Consider the following 23,488-nt stretch of genomic DNA (forward strand, 5'->3'; position numbering starts at 1 on the left):
GCCATTCTGTTGGTGAATCGAGTAAACAAATCGGGACGTCCAGAATCGAATAATTCACTAACAGAGTGTCCATCGGAATGTCTGCGAACGGGAATCGACAATCCGTTAAGTGAGGTACCACACCATCTAAGGTGGAGTGCAGATGGAAGACGGAAGGTGGAGGAAGCGAATGAATCGTGAATTGCATCAGCTGCTAGGAGAACCACACATCGCACTATGGGCAAAAACGGGTCCAAAATTACCCAAAATTCAATATCTCAACAGCACGCTAAATTCCGGCCATGAAAAACGACTTTTCCGAGGGGAAATCGTCCGGGGAATCGATTGCACGTGGTCCCATAGTCCAAAAATAGGTCAGTATGATCATCTCGAATTTATTTAAAGTACAATAATGTTTATGAATTACATGTTTAAATAAATTATATACAGCATATAATGAAGTAATGAAATTGGGTTGTTAGCGGAATGCTAAATAAAACAGCAAAAGGGTTTATCTTCCATTTAATTCCACTTAATTAATTTTGGTATCCATGACAGATACGTATTTCGACTACAATGTGCAGTCTTCATCAGTGTCATTCCCACTAAAGAACTTATCAAAATCTAACCCCCTTAAGTACTCGATTTACGTACGTATTTCGACTACAATGTGCAGTCTTCATCAGTGTCATTCCCACTAAAGAACTTATCAAAATCTAACCCCCTTAAGTACTCATCCCCTAGCCTTTGGGGATTTTCCTTATTAGAGAGTTGTATAGATTTTTCTCCTTTAGCTTACTTAAATCTTTGGTTTTTATTAGTTAGGTAGGTTCCGATTCAACACATTGTAGTTTCATTTTTATACCTATGATCTTGAATTTTTTTTACCTAGGGGATGAGTACTTAAGGGGGTTAGATTTTGATAAGTTCTTTAGTGGGAATGACACTGATGAAGACTGCACATTGTAGTCGAAATACGTATCTGTCATGGATACCAAAATTAATTAAGTGGAATTAAATGGAAGATAAACCCTTTTGCTGTTTTAAAGCAAATAACTTGTTAGCAATGCAAAAATCATCCAAAAGTTAAAAAGTATTGACACGGTGTGCCCAAAAAGTTCAAATAACCATTACGCAGCATTTTAAAAATTGAGTTAAATGTGTGTAAAAAACAGTAGAAAATACGGTTGGAATTGTTTTTTAAACTGTAACTTGTTTAAAAAGAATAAGAAGCAAAGAATCAAGGAAATTTGATGGGATGGATTTTTTGAACTAATAGTCGATGTAGTACTTATTATTTGATGCAGTACCAGAATTTAAAGATTTTATTAGTTCTAAATAATTCTAATATTACTCTGAGGTTGAGCAGATTTACAGTTTAATTTTTGACATCATACAACACAAAACACCCAGCAGACCAGTAGGTAATTTTATTTTGATGCAAAATTTACCGGGCTGAAGTGGGAATCAAAGCCTAACATCGTGGAACTCACACACAGTTTACCTAAACTACGGGTATCTCCACTATTCGCATGACCATTATGCCAAAGAATAATTTTATTATATTACTAAAATGAAAGTCTGATAGCTTCATTTTTGAAGTCTCAGGATCTTGCAATGATTTTAAATTCCGGAATTTATATTTTTCCTGCGTCCCAGATCATGATTTTTTTGTTACTTGGAACTCTTCACAGGATACCTTCACCTTTTTTTAGTTCAATTCGAATCATCCTAGAACTCCATCATATTTCTTATCTATATTCCCCTAAAATAATCTTGAAAATATTTAAATTTGTCCAGTAACATAAGAGTTTATAGCATTACCTCTTGTAATCTCTTATAAATCACTCTCCAATTCCACAACTCCCTCAAATTGGTAAAAATTCCCAAGAATTGGTTCTATTTCGTGTCCCTTTTTCTCCAGGAAATTCTTAAAATATTCTAAACAATTTCCTTGGTACACTCTTCAGAATGACCATCACACTCTTCTCAGACTTATCCGATAATTCCATTTAAACTGCTTTGTAGGTAAGGTAAGAATTGTTTTGAAATCCTTTTCAGTATTACCTAAGTACTCAAGTACTTTGCCAAAAAGGTTTTGAAAGTCTCCCAGAAATTGCGCTTAATTTTTTTTTTAATTTATCTCCATAGAAACATTCTACAGAATTCCATTGAAATTATTCTCACGATTCGTATCAGCATACTCCTTAAGTTTCATCATAAGAATTTTCTATGATTTCTCTTCCGGATTGTATTTCCTTTATTGGCAAAATCTCCATGCAATTATCATCAGAGTTGACAAGACAATTGACACCGTCTTCATCCAGAGGTTGCACAGACTGAATATTTAACACTAGACAACGGACAAAACACCACACCCAGTAGACCAGTAGGGAAATTTCCAGGTTGCCAAAACTTGCACAGGCTGGAGTGGGAATCGAACCCTCACTTCAAGGCACTCACAATATGCCTAAATGATGGGTGACGCCGCACGACCCCGAAGCCCACAAAGATGGATGTAATTCTACTCAGAATAAGTTTAATTCTCCTTTGATTTCACAAAAAATTCGCCTCACACTTAACTGTAAACTATTTTCAGAATTACCTTAAAATTCCAATAATGTCCAACGTTGATATCCTTTAAAAATTGAAGTAGCAAGTTTGGATTTTTATTTTTTTTATTAGAGGGTAGATCAATTGCAGTGATATTTTTAATGCAACATGTTTAAAAAATCTGGGAAAACCTGGAACATATTTAAAAAAATCTGGAAATATACGTGGTCTGTCTGTGTTCTGGAAAGACGGCTAAAAATCTGGAAAATCCAGATAAATCTGGAATACTGGTAACGCTGGCTGTGCACGTCATAAGATAACGAACCAACTGGAACGATGAAGAGACGTGCAAGAGGTGGGCAAACAGCTGATTCGTCCAGCTCACTAAGGAGAGCCGATTCTTTTGAACAGATCTTCAACTGATTGGTCGGTCGAACATATACAAACGCGAGAATTTGTTTTTTGACAGTCGACTGCGTCGCCCATAATGAAATAGTTTTTGCACGGTCATTTCCGCGAGGGAAGAAGAACACGTCACAGACAAAAATAAACCAGTTGTCTGCTCTTCCCCTTAGGTACGAACCAGCAAAAAGTTAACATACTGTACCCACAGAGAAACAGACATAACGCATTGAATATTTCACGCAGTAAACATCGTCTCTAAAACAAGACCGCCATCTGTTGAGTACACTGTGATGACCAGTACGCTGAACAAATGGTGATAGCGTGTAAACGTCAAACGCAAGACAATTGACTAAGCGCGCCACAGGTGGCGGTACTACCAACTACGAAACATTTAAATTGACCGTTCAATGCATGTTCGATGAACAACTTACGAGAATTATATCTGTTTGTCTGTGGTGCACTTGTAAATGTTTATCTACACCGATGCAAAAGAACGTAAGAATTCCTTAAAAACCACTTATGAATTTTAGCCACAAGTAATCGATATGAATTTTATAGATTTACCTTATGAAAAAAAAAATTTTTTCCTTGATTTCGTTTCCGTCGATCTTGTTTTCCGTGCTGAGCACCAATGCTACCGACGCCATGGAGGTAGCTCCCACACCTGGACCCTACCTATCGACCCATCAACTCATGAACCGGGGACCAATGGCTTTACTTCCCTTCCCAAGGAAGGCGTGATCAGAGATGTTATGCCTCAGAACATCACGGCGGCACCGACTGGGATTGAACCCAGACCTGCTGGGGTGAGAGGTAATCACACTTACCACTACACCACCGGCTCCGCTTATGAAAAATAATGTCGCCAAAAAATAATTAAACTGGAACCGAACCATGGACGTTGAGATTACGGGTCCTGTGTCTGGACCACTCTTCTGTCAACGCTTGGGTAAATGCGAGGTTAAATGAAATTGCTAAAGGCCTATAATAGCTACCTTATGTTAGACGAAAATCTTTCATAAGTCGCGCTTATGAAATTCATATGTGTCGTTCATAAGTCGGGCCTTATGAAATTCTTAAGTCTAATTGCCTCAGTGTAGTTGTCTCTCTTTCCCAGCTTGGAAGTTTGCTTTTACCTTTGATGTCATCGATCAGTAGGCACAAGTTGAATTGCTGATTGTATCTGAAATTACACTGCCCCAAAATAGAAAAAAAGTGTGATAACGTGTTCGTCAAATCGTTTTGGTGTCGTCGCAGCACGTATTGCTTGTATCATCAGGGATAACAGGATAAGTGCACCGAATACACCAAGGCGATTGGACAGATACATGCGCTTTCATCCGAGGGGAACGACTCTGTCTACGATACAGGAAAAATATGTTTTGCTGTGGATAGCTGCGTGCACGCGGAGTAGATAGAAAGAAGATTGATGATGATTCTGTAGATTTCCTGAAAAAAAGATTTTTCGAAGATTGTTTCGCAAGTGTGAGATTTTTGAGCATCTAGAATTGAAATTTGGATGTGTCGTGATTCGCCATGTTTTGATTGCCTTCCCGCATAAACGCGAACCATAAATTGACCTTACCTAAAATGGTTAAAAATTGTTTATAATCCCTGCTAAACTTTAACTGAAATGGTTATAGAACTTTACATGAACGTTTAATGATAAAGTTTCAACCTTATGTATTATGGTTTTTTGGAACTGGACCTTACAAATAATGGGTTGTTAAGAACCATTACCATTCCAAATTCTTGTTTTCTCCATACATTTTCAGAAAGAGAACTATATAAGAACGTTTTTACTTATGATTTGAGAACATTAATGCTAATTGTTATGGTAGTCAGTAAGGTCCATTAATGGTTTTGTATTATCGCTCAACTTTACGTGGAATATATCGTGAATTGGTAATCAGTAAATTACAGGCAACCAATTCGCGATATATTCCACATAAAGTTGATCGATGTTACAAAGCCAGGTGGAAGGCGACAAAAAGGTGCATATCAATAAGTACTAAAAATTATCTGAAGGTCACTTTCACGAAAAATTTAATATGAGAAAGCGGAAAAACTATTTTTTTCAGGAACACCCTAAGTATCCTCATAAAATAGCTCTAAAATGAGAACGTTAAGAGATAGAACAAAATAGTTCTTTAACCAAATAGTTCCAAATCATCTCAGCTATAATTGTGTTTGAGGATAATATGTCTCTATTTTCAAAAATAAGAAAGTAAGATTTAGAATAATAATTAATTTGAGGGCCACCCTTATTCCAAAACGGCCTAAAGAAAAAGCAAAGTTTAAATTCCCAACTCGCACTACTTTGCATTGTCTACAAAACCAGTTTAGACCTTTGTTGATTTTGGCTTTTTTATTATACGATTTTTTTACTGCATTTGAATTTGAAATCATAGTTCGAATATTCCTTTATACCGATATCAGGGTGTCCATTCAAATCCGATTTTTTATTTCCCGGTTATTTAATAATAATCCCAACTCAAACATCACCCCTACCTTAAACAAAAAAGGCGTTCAAAAATAACCGTTTGAAGATAATCATACCACTTTTGATCAGAATTGCTCTACAATACGTCTACTGTATAGAAAAAAATGAGATGAGATTTACATTAAGATGTTGAAGATATAGATCTCCAACATTTCACGGAATCATATATTCGTATAAAATCAAAGAGTTTCACTGCACAAAATGAGCCTAAATCTTGTTTTGGTATGTCGGAAAAAGCATATATCAATACAAGAGGCCTGAACAGGAGAAACGCAGTATTGAAAGTTCTTCAAATCTTCGTGGAGTTTGGATCTTGAAGTTCTATAAGCCAAATAACATTTTGTAGAATACAAAGATGTGTTACCAAAATATTTATGATTCTTCAAATTGTCCTGGCCATTTTTTACAGGGTAACCGAAATTTTGTTCGATGTGCCCTCAGAAGTTTTGAGCATTTTGTATTTCACGGAGACTCATAATCTCATTCAAAATTATTAATCGTTCTTAAAAATAACATTACTGGATTACTCAAATCATCCCGCATATCTGATCTTGAAGTTCTGCAGACTCAACAAGGTATGCAAAGATTCGACTTAATAATAGAATGGTTAAACCTTCGTGAAGCCCCATAATATCATTCAGTTTGATATATATTCGAACCATGATTTCAAATTTTTCAAAATGCCTGGAGTTCAGATCTTTATTTTTTTTTTATTATAGTCACACCAAAATAAATTTTTAAAGAATAACTCTGTAAGCTATCGTGGTAGGAGTAATGGCAAAATTACTGTTTGCCCCACGAGTAGATTGCGAGTGAGAGCATAATGTGCAATAATTTTGAAGATTTTTTGATACTTTACTATAGTGAAAGACATAATATGAAAGTAGTACACAGATGTGTAGATGAATGTGATATAAAAATCATTGATTTCAAGTAATGCAAGTTTTATAAAGCCTCAAAGGATTCTTTAAGACCAAATTATGGCCTACAACACTATGATAAAACTATTTTTCTTTACTTGGGATGAGTATTTGTGATCTTCCCCGGTGCAATTTGGGTGCTAGTTCCATGTTTCCGACTAGTTTCAACCGTTAACCGTTGAAACCGCTTGCACTATTTACTGCGAGTAAGTTTTAGCAGGTCGATCTCGGTCGAGATTTTGACGTATAACCACGAGGAGTAAGGATAAAAATAAACGAATTCATCTAATTGATATTTTTCATAGGCATTTCTCCGTAAAAATAAAGAAAATTACAAACTGAATCAAACTGGTGTTCACTGAGACAAGCAGGTCGAACAAGCTCGTAGTCGCTCAAGGTATGTTTTACAGTTATTTTTTTATAGAAAAACCCTAAGTAAGTCTGGGCAACTTCAAACAAGTGCGAGCTGTGTCATTATATCTCGAGCTAGATGAAAAAAAATACTTCAAATTGAGAAAATCACTCAGATTTAATTCAATCGATCGTCATAAGGCGCATGTGTACAGGAATATTTCTTTAATTCAGCAAAACTTAAACGTTTAGATTATGGTGACTATTTATTGATATTTTACAACCAGTTGGATTGCAGTCCAAACACTTAAAAAAAATTGGACATTCCTACCAATCCACACGACAACTACATCCGACAGTTGGAAAGCATGCGCACTAGCTTTCGTGTCGGTCAAATGTCAAATCGCATGTAGGTACACAGGTCTCGGGATATACGGTTAAGAGCCAGGAAGATGTCATAGAGCTATCATCGCCCTAGACGTGCCAGCAATCGCTGCCGTTCGCTTCATCCGTGACGAAGGAAGAATGCAAAGTGACGAAAGTGAACATGGAAAATTAATCAATAATCGCGTGAGCAGAAAACGGGTTGCAGTTTTGAAAATCTGCCAATCGAAGATATAAATTCTGATCAGCATTCAATCGATGGTGATGTTATTCAGAGGTTGACATTGCAGTGAAAATTGAGTATGACGTGAATGTGAAAATTGGAAATGATTGTAAAACTTACTTTGATCTAGTGAGCGTAGGCGTTATATAGCGCTGCTGTTATTTCGGTGTCCCTACCAGTAGTGTATTTTCGTAATTTTCTCAGCAGTGTAACGATTGTTGTGAATCACAGAGCTTACTAGATGCAGTATTAATTTAGAAACAAAAATCATCCAAGTAAGCTGCTTTTTGGAGTACCTGCTCCATTCCTGAACTATTGGATTATAAGAAAAACAAAACATACCATAAGGTGAGTAAAAGTATGATTACCTGCAATGTAAAATCTTTCAGAAAAAGTGCGGAAAGGATCATGTTCTAGATATTTGCAAGTCAATCCCATGAGAGAAAAGCTCATTTCACAAGCTTACTTTTCTTATCCCAGTAGGCACAAGTGCAAAAGGAAAAAACACTCAAATCGTCATTGAAAAGAAGATGGAGAAAGAAAATATGATTATGTACATGGATATTTATGTATATGCTATCGCGTTCATTACTCTTCATACTTCACAGTGCCTACGTACCCAATGGATGTATGAAAAATTCTTTCGACGTGTGTTGTATCCTCGGGGACGGAAAGAAGAAAATATGATTCGCCTTCTTTCGTTGAGTGGGTAAAGTCATTCGCCCACGTCTTTCTCGATGGGGACACACTTTTAAGACTTTGGACATAGTGTATAGTTTCCCGCGAAGCATTCTAATATTCATCAAATAAAAGAAGAAAAAATAAGTGATCAATTGTCACGACAAATGGTATAGGCATATGACGTGAGCCAGCAGAAGATAAAGTTGAAAATCATCACACAATTTCTCTGTATGTGGAAATTGCTCTCGCTTGATCGACCTTGGGCTGGTGGGAAAGTCCTTTCGTTGGAGCTATTGTAGATATTCATCGTATTGATTTTTTGAGCTCAGGCCGTTTGTTTAGCATTGCACGTGGAAAATGCGGATGAGAGATAGTTGGCAACAGACGTTATTTTTTGCTGTTGTTGTTGGGTTGAGCTATTTTTCTCGTAGCTGGAGTTTGTTAAATTTAATCCAAGGTGATTTACAATCTTGATGTTTGATTGTTGGTAACAATTGAACAACAACAAGAGTTTCTAAGTCAGAAAATTTTCCTATATTTTGAGTTACAATAACGACCTATATCAAAATCCTTTTGGGATTTGCAAGGCTTTTTTTTTATTTATTGAATTGAATTTAACGCCCAAATAGTTTTTAAGATTTTTTTTTTTAGCGGCGCCGGGTGTGTAGTGGTAAGCGTAATTACCTCTCACCCCAGCAGGCCTGGGATTGAACCCAGGCCTGCTGGGGTGAGAGGTAATTACGCTTACCACTACACCACTGGCGTCGCCATGTTTTCAAGACTGTTCTATCAATTAATTTCAGTATTATTTTGGCTTTCCAAATCCAGTGTGGAAAGCCCACTTTGATTATCTTGAACCATTTTTGGCTTTTCATATAAGAGTTGTCGTTTTAGTAATATTAACATTATTTTGGCGTTTTTCTTTAGCTAATCCAAGCCATTTTAAATCTATTTTTGGTAATTATGGGCAAGTTCAGCAATTGTGATGCCAGTTTTGCTGTTTTAAAGGTTATAATGAGCCACCGGTGGATCGCGACCCATAGATTGAGAAACACTGTTCTAGACGACACTTTTTGAGCATGTGATCACGCACATTTTTGCAGAATTTACTATCGCGAGGTGATGGCGGAGCTGATGAAACTATAGTTGTTCCTAATCGAACATGCAATCTACTGCACGCACAGTTGAAAGAAGATGCTGGAACTAGTACACGGTAATAAATCCGGTTCCATTTTCATGAATAAAAATTTTAGTAAAAATTCTAGTACTACACAATGTTTGTTTTAATTCGCTATGAAAGTTTGACAGATAAAATTAGGGGTTAGTGGATTTTCCTATGTTTCGACGTGTGAATCGATTAGCTTGGGACCGAAGATAGTACCCCTCGAAACATAGGTAAAACCACTAACCCCAGATTTTATCTGTCAAACATTCATAGCGAATTAAAACAAACATTGCGTAGTACTAGAATTTCGGCTAGAATGGGATACGTTAATCGTTTGCTTGGGACCAGTAGGCTAGTCAAGTAGTGAGCCAATTTAAAATCGTTAGTTTCGTATTGATTTTTGCTTATAGTGGTCAAAGTATGGGTTTAATTATCACAAGGTTCTTGGTTCGAATACAGTCTGATCTGATGCTTTATTTTATGTTCAATACATGTTTTGGTTTAAAAGCTAAAAGTTAATGATTTCGGGAATCTTAGCTGCGTTACGCAAAACTAGCTCATGATATCATGAGTATTATTCATGGTGTATTTTCATAACATGAAAATACGCTATGTTCATGAAATCATGAGTCATTTTTCTCATTTCTGAGATTGGATTTGTTCCCGTGTACGAGAGTGGGTGTGAACAGCGGTGAGCCTTCAATCAAGTGTCGATAAACTTCAATTATACAATAAGAGACGCCATATCTAGACCAACAATTAAAATAGGTGGAACCACCAAACGTAAACAATGGCTTTAATCGCAATTTTCTGGAGAATCAAAATACACCCACGCAAACTAACAATACCATTCGATAAAGGAAGTTTTATCTATCAGATGGTGGTGTCAAAATTGCGTGAGTGTGTTTTGATTCTCAAGAAATTTGCGATTAAAGCCATTGTTTACGTTTGGTTGTTGCGCCTATTTCAATTCAGGCACATTTGATAACGGCACAAAAGCATTTGTAAACAAACTTTCTAAGGCCCTTTACACGCGAACCAAAGTACGCCCACGCAAACCAATACCACTTTCGGAAAGTTGATAGTTACCCCTATCCGATGATGTTGTTGATTTGCGTGGGTGTACTTTGGTTCACGTGTAAAAGGCCTTAGAAAGTTTGTTTACAAATGCTTGTGTGCCGTTATCAGATGTTATGCCTGAATTGTTGGTCTAGATATGATCCCTGTGAAAACAAATCATCTAGAAACCAAGGTAGCCGACGCATGCAACACTGTCAATGCTCAAAACTTCGCTTGACTTTCGATTTGGTCACGTTTGTTGTTATGCGAGGAAAATTATTCAGTGTTGTTTTTTTTTCGGTTATTCGATTTAGAGTTGGTAATCAATTTAAATTAAACGAATTTATCTTTTTTTTTCCTTTGGTTTGTTTTTTTCCGTCGATCTTGTTTTCCGTGCTGAGCACCAATGCTGCCGACATGCCAAGAAGGCAGCTCCCACACCTGGACCCTACCTATCGACCCATCAACTCATGAACCGGGGACCAACGGCTTTACTTCCCATCCGAAGGAAGGCGTGATCAGAGATGTTATGCCTCAGAACATCCCGGCGGCGCCGACTGGTATTGAACCCAGGCCTGCTGGGGTGAGAGGTAATCACGCTTACCACTACACCACCGGCGCCGTTAGAATTTATCTTTTCATATTGCTTTATTTTAGAGATTATACCTGTAAATACCTGAAAAGCTTGATGAAGCAAATAGCAATTCTTCTACAATCACCACCAATAACAGTAACAATTTTTTTGGTTATACAGGTCTCGTGCTCGATTGGAATGACACTGACAGATAAATTGGAATTCCAAACGGAACATGGCGTCTCTTTGTAAATTCGTTTATCAAAAAGTTAGCGTTGTTATCTGTCAATTAACCTGTGAGAGAATATTACGCGTAACAGTTAAACCGTTAAAACTAACGATGAATTCAACTTCGTTAACGTTAGACCTCTCAAAAAATCCGTTTTGATATTTTCGTATGTCTTTTCAAGGAATTATTGCAAACTTTTGCAGAAACGCGAATTGCAAGAACCTTTAAGACCAGCGCTGCCATTTATACAGATTTATCTGTATTATACAGATTTTTTAATCTTAATACAGACCCGATACAGAATACAGATTTATCACAGATTTTCAAATTACAATACAGATTTATACAGATTTTTATAAAATGCTTGAGAAAAAAAATTATATCAAAATAAGTTATCAAGCAGTTCTCACTAATATCAATATATGTTATAATTTTGATATTCTTCGCATATCTTTTAGCTCTCATTTTTGTTCTGTTAGCCATCAACTCCATCAAAATGAAATCAATTTGAGTTATCAGGAATAATGAAAACAACATAATTCTTGTTTTCATTTTGTTCTCACCCTCTGCTCGGGAACCTATCAAATTTCCATCGACAATTAATCATGTTATGGTGTTTTTGACAGCATTCACAACCAGAGGACCAACCGCTTTCGGATGCAAATGGAGCTGGTAGTAAACGATTAGAGATTGTATGGGTATTTACAGTATTAATTGAATATTTCCAATATAAGCATGTATGTTAAATACAAGAAAAGTGCCCGAGCACATTAAAATGGTACAAATACAAGTACTCGTAAACATTTTACTTGCATTGAAAATGTATTTCGTAAGAAATTGTGGATTTTCTGATATTCTCCATACTGCAAAAATGATTTTACCAGCACTGGCGGGGCGACATCTCTCGACTTTTCGGTGTAACTACCACACAAATGATGTAATTAATTGTAAAGGGTGATACGGTCAAAATTAGGTCAATATCAACTGGACATATTTCTTTCAATTTTGCATTTAAAAAACCTGAACACCCCTCATTTTGAAGGTGTGTGTGTGTAGAATGTTGCTCCTATTTTGATTTTGGAATTCACTCTTCAGTTGTCAAAATGCCGTCCAAGCAAGAAGAGCAGCGTATCAAAATTTTGCTCGCGCATCGCGAAAATCCGAGCTACTCGCACGCAAAGTTGGCAAAATCGCTAAAAGTTGCCAAATCAACCGTTACAAATGTAATTAAAGTGTTTGAGGAACGTTTGTCGACAGCCAGGAAGTCTGGATCGGGGGGAAATCAAAAACCGGAAGCCGCTGAGACGACAAAGAGAGTTGCCGGTAGTTTCAAGCGAAACCCTAACCTCTCTCTCCGAGATGCCGCAAATAAGCTGGGTGTATCGTCTACAACCGTGCATCGAGCCAAAAAACGAGCCGGACTATCGACTTACAAGAAGGTAGTGACTCCAAATCGCGATGATAAACAAAATACGACGGCCAAAGCGCGATCCCGGAGGCTGTACACGACGATGCTGGAGAAGTTTGACTGCGTGGTAATGGACGACGAAACCTACGTCAAAGCCGACTACAAGCAGCTTCCGGGACAGGAGTTTTATACGGCAAAAGGAAGGGGAAAGGTAGCAGATGTTTTCAAGCACATGAAACTGTCAAAGTTCGCAAAGAAATATCTGGTTTGGCAAGCCATCTGTATCTGTGGCTTGAAAAGCAGCATTTTCATAGCTTCCGGGACTGTCAACCAAGAAATTTACGTGAAAGAGTGTTTGAATAAACGTCTGCTGCCTTTCCTGAAGAAACACGGTTGTTCCGTACTGTTTTGGCCGGATTTGGTATCTTGCCATTACGGATAAAAGGCCATGGAGTGGTACGCCGCCAACAACGTGCAGGTGGTTCCCAAGAACAAGAACCCTCCCAACACGCCAGAGCTCCGCCCAATTGAGAAATACTGGGCTATTGTCAAGCGGAACCTAAAGAAGACCAAAAAAACTGCTAAGGGCGAGCAGCAGTTCAAGGCAAACTGGCTTTCTGCGGCGAAGAAGGTGGACAAGGTGGCTGTACAAAATCTGATGGCAGGGGTCAAGCGTAAGGCCCGGCAATTCGGATTTGGAAAAGCGGAAGCCTAACTGAATATTTTTCCTGAATTTTATACTAATTGAACTTGAAAAAGAAATTTAATTTGATTTTTTAAATAAACGATTTCACCGATTTACACGCGTTTTCCCTTGACCAAATTTTGACCGTATCACCCTTTATTCATCTATATTAAAAATATCAAATAATAATGAACTCGTGCACTTTTTTGCATTTAAAACTGCTTATCAGGAAGATAATGAATAGAAACTAAAATCTCCATACATTTTCAAACGGCTTCATATCACTCTTATAAATAAGTACGGACGATATCAAAAATGGCGCAATTATATCCCGTATGGTTAGTACGATAGCCCGAATAGGTAGTTAAGCACTTTTTATGGTTATTTTGTATGCACTGTATTTGTAATACAACAAAACATGATTAATTAAGAAAAAATCGTCAATACAGAAAATACAGATTTTTTAATAGAGTGGATACAGATTTTTTATAAAACCACCTGGCAGCTCTGTTTCAGACAGTTTGCAAGCAAAATCGTAGCAGCGAGCTGTTCAATTCTCAACACAGCAAAAAAAAATGTAATATCGGTCAACGTAATTCAAGCTGATGTCTGAAATAATGATGTAATAGAAAAAAGCAGATACAATATTACATCAATGGATGTAATTTTGTTCGCAAAATCGATGCACATCGTACAATGTGATATTACACAACCGATGGATTGACCTGGTTGCAGCAGTTTCGATGTAATATTCAACAACTTTTTTTGCTGTGAAGTTATTATTAAGGCCGACCCACATTAGATCCGTTGCGTTTGCGGCTGAGTTTGCTGTTTTGATCCGTTGTACTAAAACAGCAAAACGCAAGTATCAACGGATGACAACGCACATTACGTCCGTTAACTCGTCCGTCAGTGACAGTGCATCTGTTGATGTTTGTTGTTTGTTTTTTTTTTGTTTATCGAGGTTGTTTTCATCTGGTAAAGTTGACTTGGAGAATTTATAGAAACCCCTTCGAACAATGGATTTGATTAAGCTTGTACAAATCACGGAGAGCTTGTCCACAACCCATTGAAAGAAGGTGGTGGGTTCATCCCCTACTGCAGGACCGCCTAAAACGAGGGTTCTTTGTTGTACATTTAAAAAAAAAGCTTCAGCATCCGGAACGAGCAACGCGCATGGATCCTGATACATTCCAAGGATTGTTAAATCGAACATTCCGACTGTACCTAACTCTGATGTAAGTATATTGGCTCAGTTCCAGAGCAAACCATTTCTAAATAATACATAATTTAATCATCAGGCGTAACATTTGATAACAAAAGCTTTTTTACACAAAAGTTGTAAGGCCCTACACCTTTTCAAGATATCAGACATATATTTTTTTTAATATTCTGGAGCAAGGGGCGGGGGGTGCATAACGCTTAGGATGGTATAAGTGAGTGAGAAAAGAGTTAACAGGCTTATAAATTTGTGATCATATGATCAAAATGAAATGAAAAGTACTCACTTTTTTTTAATGAGATGGTCTCTTATAAAACTCATTTCATCCAAGAACTCCCAAACGTCTTCTTCTACCGCCTCTGCTCCTGACCGTTGGACTAGATCTTGGATTTTAGGTTCATTTACATATCGATCCCTCAAGGATTTCCACCGTGTGGTAACGGATTTCACTAGAAAGTAGAGATAAAATGTCAAGTGGTTAAATCTGGCTTGCTGTTAGCTATTAATCAGAGATAAAGTTTTCACAGCGATTTACCTTAAGAGCTATGTTAGTTAATAAAAAAGCTTACCATCCATATTCAATTGCAATATGCCAGCTCCGTCCAAAGCTTATTGCGAGCATTGCTGTTCTTGTAGGCTCGCATACTTTTGTCAAACAAAACTTTATTTTGTTTGACGAAACCAATAATCTGTTCGTTGACATTTCTTGATTCCTCCTGCTATAAAAATAAATATAAATAAACATTATTAATTCATAAATGTATTGACAGGATTGTACTCACATTATTCTGGGTATCTTCCATCTTATGACTGTCGCACTTTAGAGGTTACCTGGAAGATATGCATGTAAATATGTTAGACATGGTTCATTTAGAAACAAAACAACATTTTCGATCCTACACGGTAAGAAAAAAGTACCCAAAATTGAGTTCCTTTCACTCATCACGTGGCTTCCGTGGGGCTAGGTAAAATTAAGTTAAAGAAGAAAACTCAATTTTGAGTAATCCTGGCGTTGACCAAGTTGACAAAAAAAATAATAAAACGGAGCAGACTGGAACCGAACCATGGACGTTGAGATTACGGGGCCAGTGAGTTGACCACTCGTCTATCAACGCTTGTGAAAATGTAATGGTTAAAGGCGCATAAAAGCAACCTCAATGAAAATAAACTTATATTTGAGTTTATTTATTATTACTCAATAGTTGAGTAAATTTTAACCAACGCCGCTTTTCTGATTCACTCAACGGCGGACCTCAAATGATAGAACCCAACGTTGAGTTTTTTTTAACTTAATTTTGAGTATTTTTTCTTACCGTGTAGTGGATGAACTGAGAAGTCCAAAGAATCAATAACGAAAGCTATTAAACCTCACGCATTGGAATTGTACCATCAACTTTCAAAACCGATGAAATTTTATAAAGCTTCAGGGTTCCTGTCCAACCGGGAGTATTGTTTTTGGCCACAGAAAAAGGTCCGGAAGTTGGCGAACATAGAAATTCGGTGGAACATCTAGATTCTGAAATTTATCTGGAATATGAAACATAACCAAATTTCTTGACTTCTTCCTCAAAGCTGGAAAAACCCTTGTCGTCTCCCCTGCAGAAAAAGCGAGAATTTTTGCTAAAGGCTTTGCTAAAACTCATCTGAATAATCATTCAGGTGAAAACACTTCACATGCAGCAGTTGATGCTTCTGTATTGGAAGCTAAATTTATAAATAAACAATTAATAATAATTGAAAAAACACGAAATTAAAGAAAATCGGTCTCTGAACGAATGACAACAAATGAGAAATGACGGTGTTTTCTTTCTTTTTCCCGCAAAGTCATCCGCAAGATTTGAGAGGCGTCAAATCTCGCGGAAGGCTTGCGGTCGAGTTTGCGTTTAGTACTTTTTAGTACTGAGCCGCAAAATCGCTCCGAACGCAATGTGCGTTATCCCATATAATCCCATGTATTTTAAAACAGCTGTCAAAAATCCACATTGCTAACCGGATCTATTGTGGGTCGGCCTTTATTGGCGATGTTACTATTGCACTTTACTCCTACAGAAAATCCCAGAAGGGACCATCTATAAGGGCCCATGCATTAATTATGTCACGATAAATCGAGGAGAAATTTACCCCCCCGACCTAACGTGACGTTTTTCCTATACCTAATGCATTGCTTGTCACAAAATCTTAGACCCCCCTCCCTCTTTAGAGCGTGACATAATATATGCATCAACTCTAAATGATAGAGAATATTTTTGACCCATTTTAGACCCAACCATTCCCCCTTCGTAGAGTAGTTTTCTTTACCTAATACATGGTCGGTAGCAAGTTCTGAAGCTCATTCCCCTCTAAAACGCTACGTCATTTATGCATGTTCCCTAAGCAATTGTCATTACTTACTATTTCGCTCCAACACAAATTACGAGCCATAACATTTTAAACACAGACAAACAAACATAACACTCACAAGTTGTTCATCGAACAAGCATTTAACGGTCAATTTAAAAGTATCGTCGTTGGTAGTACCGCCACCTGTGGCGCGCATAGTCAATACCCTTGCGTTTGACGTTTACACACTACCGCCATCTGTTCAGCGTACTACCCACCACAGTGTACTCAACAGATGGCGGCCAGGGGCATCCCACTCTAAACTTTGTATTTCTCGCATTATACTTAGAAAGTTCTTATTGATATCTAATATTCCTGAAAATACTTAAAAATACTTAAGGAATAGTTAGCGCTAGTTTGTTACCACCGTTGCTAGACAGATTTCTTTCGATTATCATCTGTCATCTGGGATTTGGTGTATGCGTGTTTAGAAAAATCAATTATTATTTTAAAATGTATTCCTTTTTTGTAGGAATAGGAGGAGGAGACCATTTTGATTCAAGGAAATGCCAAACCGATTCAGATGTCATTCAAAAGTAAAATAAAGAACTATTTGGAAAGTTACTATGGAAGAAACTGCGTGTGGAACAAGGTGTGGAAGCAAATCCATAAAAAAATATTTTTCGTCCAATAGGATCTTGATCCAACGGACGATAGCTTCAGGCATTTACGCTGATTGAAGCTGAATAAGATGTTGTGAAAGCTTTCCGCACCATCCGCACTTATAACATCCGGAAAGCCACATCTCTTAGATTGAGTATATTGTAGAAGTTAATCACATTTCCTTGGATTTGGAACCTTCAATGCTTAAGGCTTATTATGAAGGCTGGACATGATCAAACCAACATATTCGCTTGGTGCTAATCTCGAAACCGCTCTCTAAATCCGTCTAGCATTCATCAGAAATGTTTGTTATGTATTAAAACATAAATATCGGGATATATTGGAGAATATTTTGGCATATGTTTGGGGAATGGTTTGAAATAAATTCATTTATTTTATCTTAGGATTGTTTTACATGAAATGGGAACAAATAAATAACGTTTCCGAACTAAACCGTTGTATTTGATATAACATTGATTTGAAAAAAATAATATTTCAGAATTAATTATTTTTTTCCTTGTTATCTTTATTGGTTTCGAAGCCTAAAAGTGAGAAATTCATGTTGATTTCACATAAAGCCTCCGATTACTAACAGGATACTCACTAAACATCCTCACCAGTCCGTCGTAAGTCATCTTTACAGATGTAAGTTTATCAAAACGCAGCACGATACGACCACCAGTGGCAATTGCAATCACTTCAATTTCTAATCAACCAACCCAACGACGTGCTAGCAGTTACACTACATTGTATTTCTATTGTTCTCTGGTAAATAACCAGCAGCTTAGTCCTGCTTAAAGTCAAGAATTTCAATACTCATGCAGCTTGCGGTTCAGACTGGTTGGTTAGGAAGGCCAGTTTGGAATCTGGTTGCGAGTATGGACGACACTGACACCATTAGCCTCTAACTAAGCTATAGAACTCACAAGTTTGATATCGTACTGAACAGCCAGTTCAAAATCATAAATAATTGACTGGTTCGTTGAAAGAAAACTGGTTTTTGATTGACTATTTCATAAGTAGAATTAAAATACTTACTCATACACATGATTACACTACTTCCTTAATTTTAAAACAGATTGAAACTAGAATTAATATAACGGAATATATAACAACAAACAACAACATTAGTAACCGGTTGCTACGATTAAAACAAATCCAAAAAACTTAAAATGCTTGAAAATACCTAAGGATACTTATCAAATACTTGGAAATACTTAATTGATACTAGAGCTACAGTTTAGAGTGGGATGCGATGTTTTACAGTGAGAAATATTCAATGTGTTATGTCTGTTTGTCTGTGTTTTCAAGTCAAGCTGTCTGAGCAGAATCTGATGAACAGTTCACAGTTCAGTTACTGTTTCGTCAATTGCCAGTCACCATGATATCATGTGAATTTCATTCGCATTTCATGGGTCAATGTTCAAAAATCACATGTCCCAGCTGTCGGTGAAATCAAAACAAACCACACCATAATGCTGTGTGTTTACTTATTGAAATTCATGGGATCTCAGTATATGATCTGAGCTACTGTTTTCTACTATCGCATTTAACGTGTATGGCACATGGGTCTCATAAGTAGCAGAACGAGTGTCAAAAGAAGTATTAAACAAATTAATAATCAACGCTAATGTATGTTGCTGTTACAGCAATGACCCTTACGAGAGTTTCCAAGAACCCCACAATATTAATTTTCGCTTTAATTTACTGTCAATCATTACTTTTCCCAGTAGATCAATTTGTCAGCCAGTTGATCCGTTCTGTTTGACATAAAACTTTATGTTTGGCTAAAACACAGAGATTTTCAGCCCTTGGTTGGAACATCTTTGAAAGAGAAAACTGATCAGGAATGGTAAATAAACCCTATTTAATGACAAAAGCTGAAAAACTTTATATCTCCATAACTGTCTTTTACAGTATCCTTGGGTTCCTAGGTCCTGTCGATTGAAGAGAGCTGTATAGTTTTATGAATTATTAATGAAAAAAAATAATCATTAAATGAAATACAATATTGCTGGGAAAAGTTTTGATCCATTATCAAAAGCAAGATACACGAACCAGATATGTTCGAGAATATACTTTTTAATCAAGGAAATTTGATCATTAAGTGTCAGACTGTCGATAACAAAATGTGAGACACATGAAATCCAAGTGTATCACAATTGAACTTATAGTGTTCAGGAATAATTTCTTTTATAAGATTCACACATAAAATTGATGTGTTTCGTAATTTGCGCAAATTGAAGTGTAGAACACATAAAGGTAACGTGTGAATTTTTTTAAGTGTATGAAGTGATGCCGAATTTTCGGAAATAATTTGAATAGCATAATTGCAATAATAGAACATAAGGTTTTCAACCATGATATTCGATGAGTTCCCGGAGAAAATCCTATAAAATACAATGATTTCCATTGAAATTGTAATTACTGTCAAAATATTGGACATATTTGTCAATTAGTATTTGAGAAATTTAAAGTAAGAAAGGGGGTTACATTACATTACATTAATTTTTATTGGTTGAGCATCGTATCGTTAAAAGCCGAGATTTACTTTTTCTCTGGTACAAGTGTTTTTTTTTCTGAAAAGGCAATCCTGTTTCCTACAACTTTGTCTTAAACATCATTTCGATTAGATGAGCTATGCTTTATTTTAAGAATATCCCCCTATCACCTTAAATAGTTTTTGGATTATCCCTAGGGATTTAGCTAATTTTTTATTCCTATTTGCCGCCATGAGACTTTTTTTCGTTTTGCTATCTCTTGACCTTTGAATACGTATAGGCACAGAGAATACGAGTTCCCAGAGATCGACACGTATAGCAATATATCAGCTTTGAAATTAGTTTATTTTGTCAACACGAGCATCCCCCACATCTGTATTCCGATGGCATCCGAAAAGTCCAGAACAACATGTGAAAAGGGCATACAAGCTTTTTGTAAACAAACCTTCTTATGCCCTTTTCTCGCCACCCATATGACACCAACGCAAACCTTTAACATCACCGTGTAAGGGACACTTTCCCCTTCCCGATGATATTGCTGGTTTGCGTGGGCGACCCTCGGTTGGTGAGAAAAGGGCCTACAAAGGTTTGTTTACAAAAAGCTTGTATGCCCTTTTCACATGTTGTTCTGGAAGTGTTTATTTAATAGCACGCTTAAGGGTAGCTACTCATCCCTTCAACCGCTTTTTCCTTTAACCTTTCAGCACTGAAATTTAATACCCATATCCAATAGATCAATAGTTAAAGAATATAATATTTTAGAGAATATTAGGTTATTTGAAGTGCCCTTAAGAAGAAAATAACATACTGTTGTATTATGTATCGTGTTACAAAAGTTGGCTGAAAGGTTAAGATCGTAAATTATGATTAAAGCGTTGGAAAATGAACTGTTACCCTAGCTATACCTATAATGACGGTGCTCGAAGCGACCTCGACGCAACAACATATAAAAACGCGGTGATATTGATTGTACCGTAAAACGGGGTATCTTTGATAATGCGGGTAACTTTAATAGTATAATGTAAAGATTAAATTTACTCACTTCGCTTTTTCCAAATTAGAAACATTGGTTCCATATTGTAGCTTAGGGTATTTCCGATGATATCGTATATAGTATTTATGTAGTATGTGTTACATATTTTACATACATATAAAAAAAAAACAATTTTCGTGTTTTTGGCCTGTTTGAAAAAGCACTCAAACCATCACTTATAAAATGCCATCACAAATTCAATGTTGTATTTTAATTGCTTATGATGTTTTTTGATTATATACTCATTCAAAGTTTCATATTTAAAGAACTAAATTGTTAGGGTTTCACCAATTTTTTTCTACATTCATCGAGCATTATCAGAGTACATAGCCCCAAATCAAAAAAACTGAAGTTCGGCCACAAAACTAAAAAAAAATGTTCAAATGCTTTAATTTCCGTTAAACATATTACTAACGAATTGACTCTTGGGTCCTCAGTACTTGTTTTAAAAATATAAAATTTGAAAAACAAAATTATTTAGAATATACTTTAAAAAACTATCAATGTTACCCCGTTTTACGGTACCACCAACACGGACGTTCGTCGATTCAGAGCTGACCATCAGACACCCTTCTCGTCGTCTATCAGAAACGGAAGATGACGTTGGAGAAATAAAAGGTTTATTTTTTTTTTCTTTCGTACTTCCTGTCGCTCTCTAATCACTGACATTCCAATCTAGCACCAAACCGAAAGTGTCCTTTGGGGTGACCTTTTATCAGTTTGCTTTGCCTTCTATTCATTCATTAATTCTCGACCAACAATAGAAAAGGGTCTATCAGCTTTTGTAAACCAAACTGTGTAAAACGCTGTCCAGACTGGAGAGTTATAACATGTTATAACGGTTGTCAAATAATTGCAACACAGAAACCACCATCAAGATAGCGCTATAACATGTTATAACTCTGTAGTCTGAACGTACTATAAGCATCGCAAAGCGTAGGCCACCCACGCAAACCAACACACAGTTCAACTGTTTTTCAGCCAAATCCAAGTAAACCTCCCCTTAATCCAAAATTTTTTGGTATATACAGATACATTCTATCACATTGTAAGTTTATTTTTAAATTTATCCCTCTAAAATAAGTGTCAAATCAGAAAACTTGTAAAATCTTTGAACGCTGTTTTCTCATTTCCAGATTTTTACAGATGGGACTGACTTGCGATTATGGGCAGTTTAGCATTAGTTTATTTTCTTAGTTGCGAAACCAATTTAATTTGCCAAGGTGCTTTTGTGGATATTTACTAATTTATTAATAAACTAACATTAATTTGATTCAGAGTGTGAACAACTAGGTGTCTCAGATCATTTCCGGTGTAATCTGAGTTAGTTATGAAAGACATGGGAACCGTTTGTTGTAGCTCATTCGATTTAAGTTCTATCATTTGTACACCCAATATCATAGTGAATTTTGTGTTGTTCTTTTCGTGCGATACGTTCTTGGCTGTGTGACGATGACAACGCTTAATATGAACATAATTACATGTGACGAAACCATGCGACTAGTACTAGTACTACACAATGTTTGTTTTGATTCGTTATGAAAATTTGACAGATAAAATCAGGGGTTCGTGGATTTTCCTATGTTTCGAGGGGTGAATCGATTAGCTTGGGACCGAAGATAGAACCAGAGCTGGGCCAAAAAGTAGAGCTCGTTTCTTCGGGACCTACTAGTCCCTAGACTAGACCAGATGGTCCCGAAGTAACGTGCTCAACTTTTTGGCTCAGCTCTGGTACTATCTTCGGTCCCAAGCTAATCGATTCACCGCTCGATACATAGGAAAATCCAATAACCCCTCATTTTATCTGCCAAACTTTCATAGCGAATCAAAACAAACATTCTGTAGTACTAGAATTTTAACTAGAATGGGATACGTTAATCGATTTGCTTGGGACCAATAGGCTAGTCAAGTACTGAGCCAATTTAAAATTGTTAGTTTCGTATTGATTGTTGGTAATACCCACATTCTCGTTTACGTTCTAATAGTATTTTAAATGACAATATGGGTATGTTGCTCAGACCCAGATCTCTAAGTGGATTTAGTTTTCTTTATATTTCCCTACGTATAATCTAAACAAACAATACGTTGTGTTTAATGTGATATTGGCCCTTATTACGACTTGGCATGCACGGTGAAGTGATTGCCGTATAAATCAAATGGGAATCATTTCACCGTGAAGCAACGATGCCAGATATACAGACTTTTGTACACGATAAAGGTGGACACTATCGTTTTTCAACCCTTGTAACATTAATTATAATAACGATTTTTCTAATCTCATTAGATATAAAAATAGTTACAAATATTAACTAGTTATTGCATTAATTGTACCTTCACGAAATACTTCATTTGATATTTTTTGGATACAATTAAAAAAGGGTGACCACTTTTTTCGTGTACAGAAGTCTGTATATATGGCACCGTTGCCGTGAAGTGACATCGTTAATAAGGGCTATTATAATTTCATGACTTTTTTTTCAAAATAAAAAACCATTGTTGTCAAAAAACAACAGCGGTACAAAATCTGATGGAAGGTGTGAAACGTAAAGCCCGACAGTTCACATTTGGAAAATCGGAAGCCTGATCAAATAATTTTCCTATATTTTGTAGTAATTGAACTTCAATTTTTTT

At 36.5% G+C, this 23,488-nt stretch overlaps 1 protein-coding gene across 2 annotated transcripts in view; it reads left to right on the forward strand.

The window, feature by feature from the left end:
* Positions 1-7,183: 7,183 nt before the first annotated feature.
* The window catches only part of TBC1D16 (TBC1 domain family member 16), a 38,134-nt gene continuing 21,829 nt past the window's right edge, over positions 7,184-23,488 (forward strand). For both annotated transcript variants that reach the window (XM_065236831.1, XM_065236838.1), the window contains exon 1: positions 7,184-7,666. The gene's annotated coding sequence lies outside the window, so the exon portion shown is untranslated. The remainder of the gene's footprint in view (positions 7,667-23,488) is intronic.

This window comes from Ochlerotatus camptorhynchus, unplaced genomic scaffold, assembly GCF_037179485.1.
Source record: "Ochlerotatus camptorhynchus isolate MF236.1 unplaced genomic scaffold, CSIRO-AGI_Acam_v1.1 ptg000041l, whole genome shotgun sequence".
In the NCBI taxonomy this organism is placed as follows: domain Eukaryota; kingdom Metazoa; phylum Arthropoda; class Insecta; order Diptera; family Culicidae; genus Ochlerotatus; species Ochlerotatus camptorhynchus.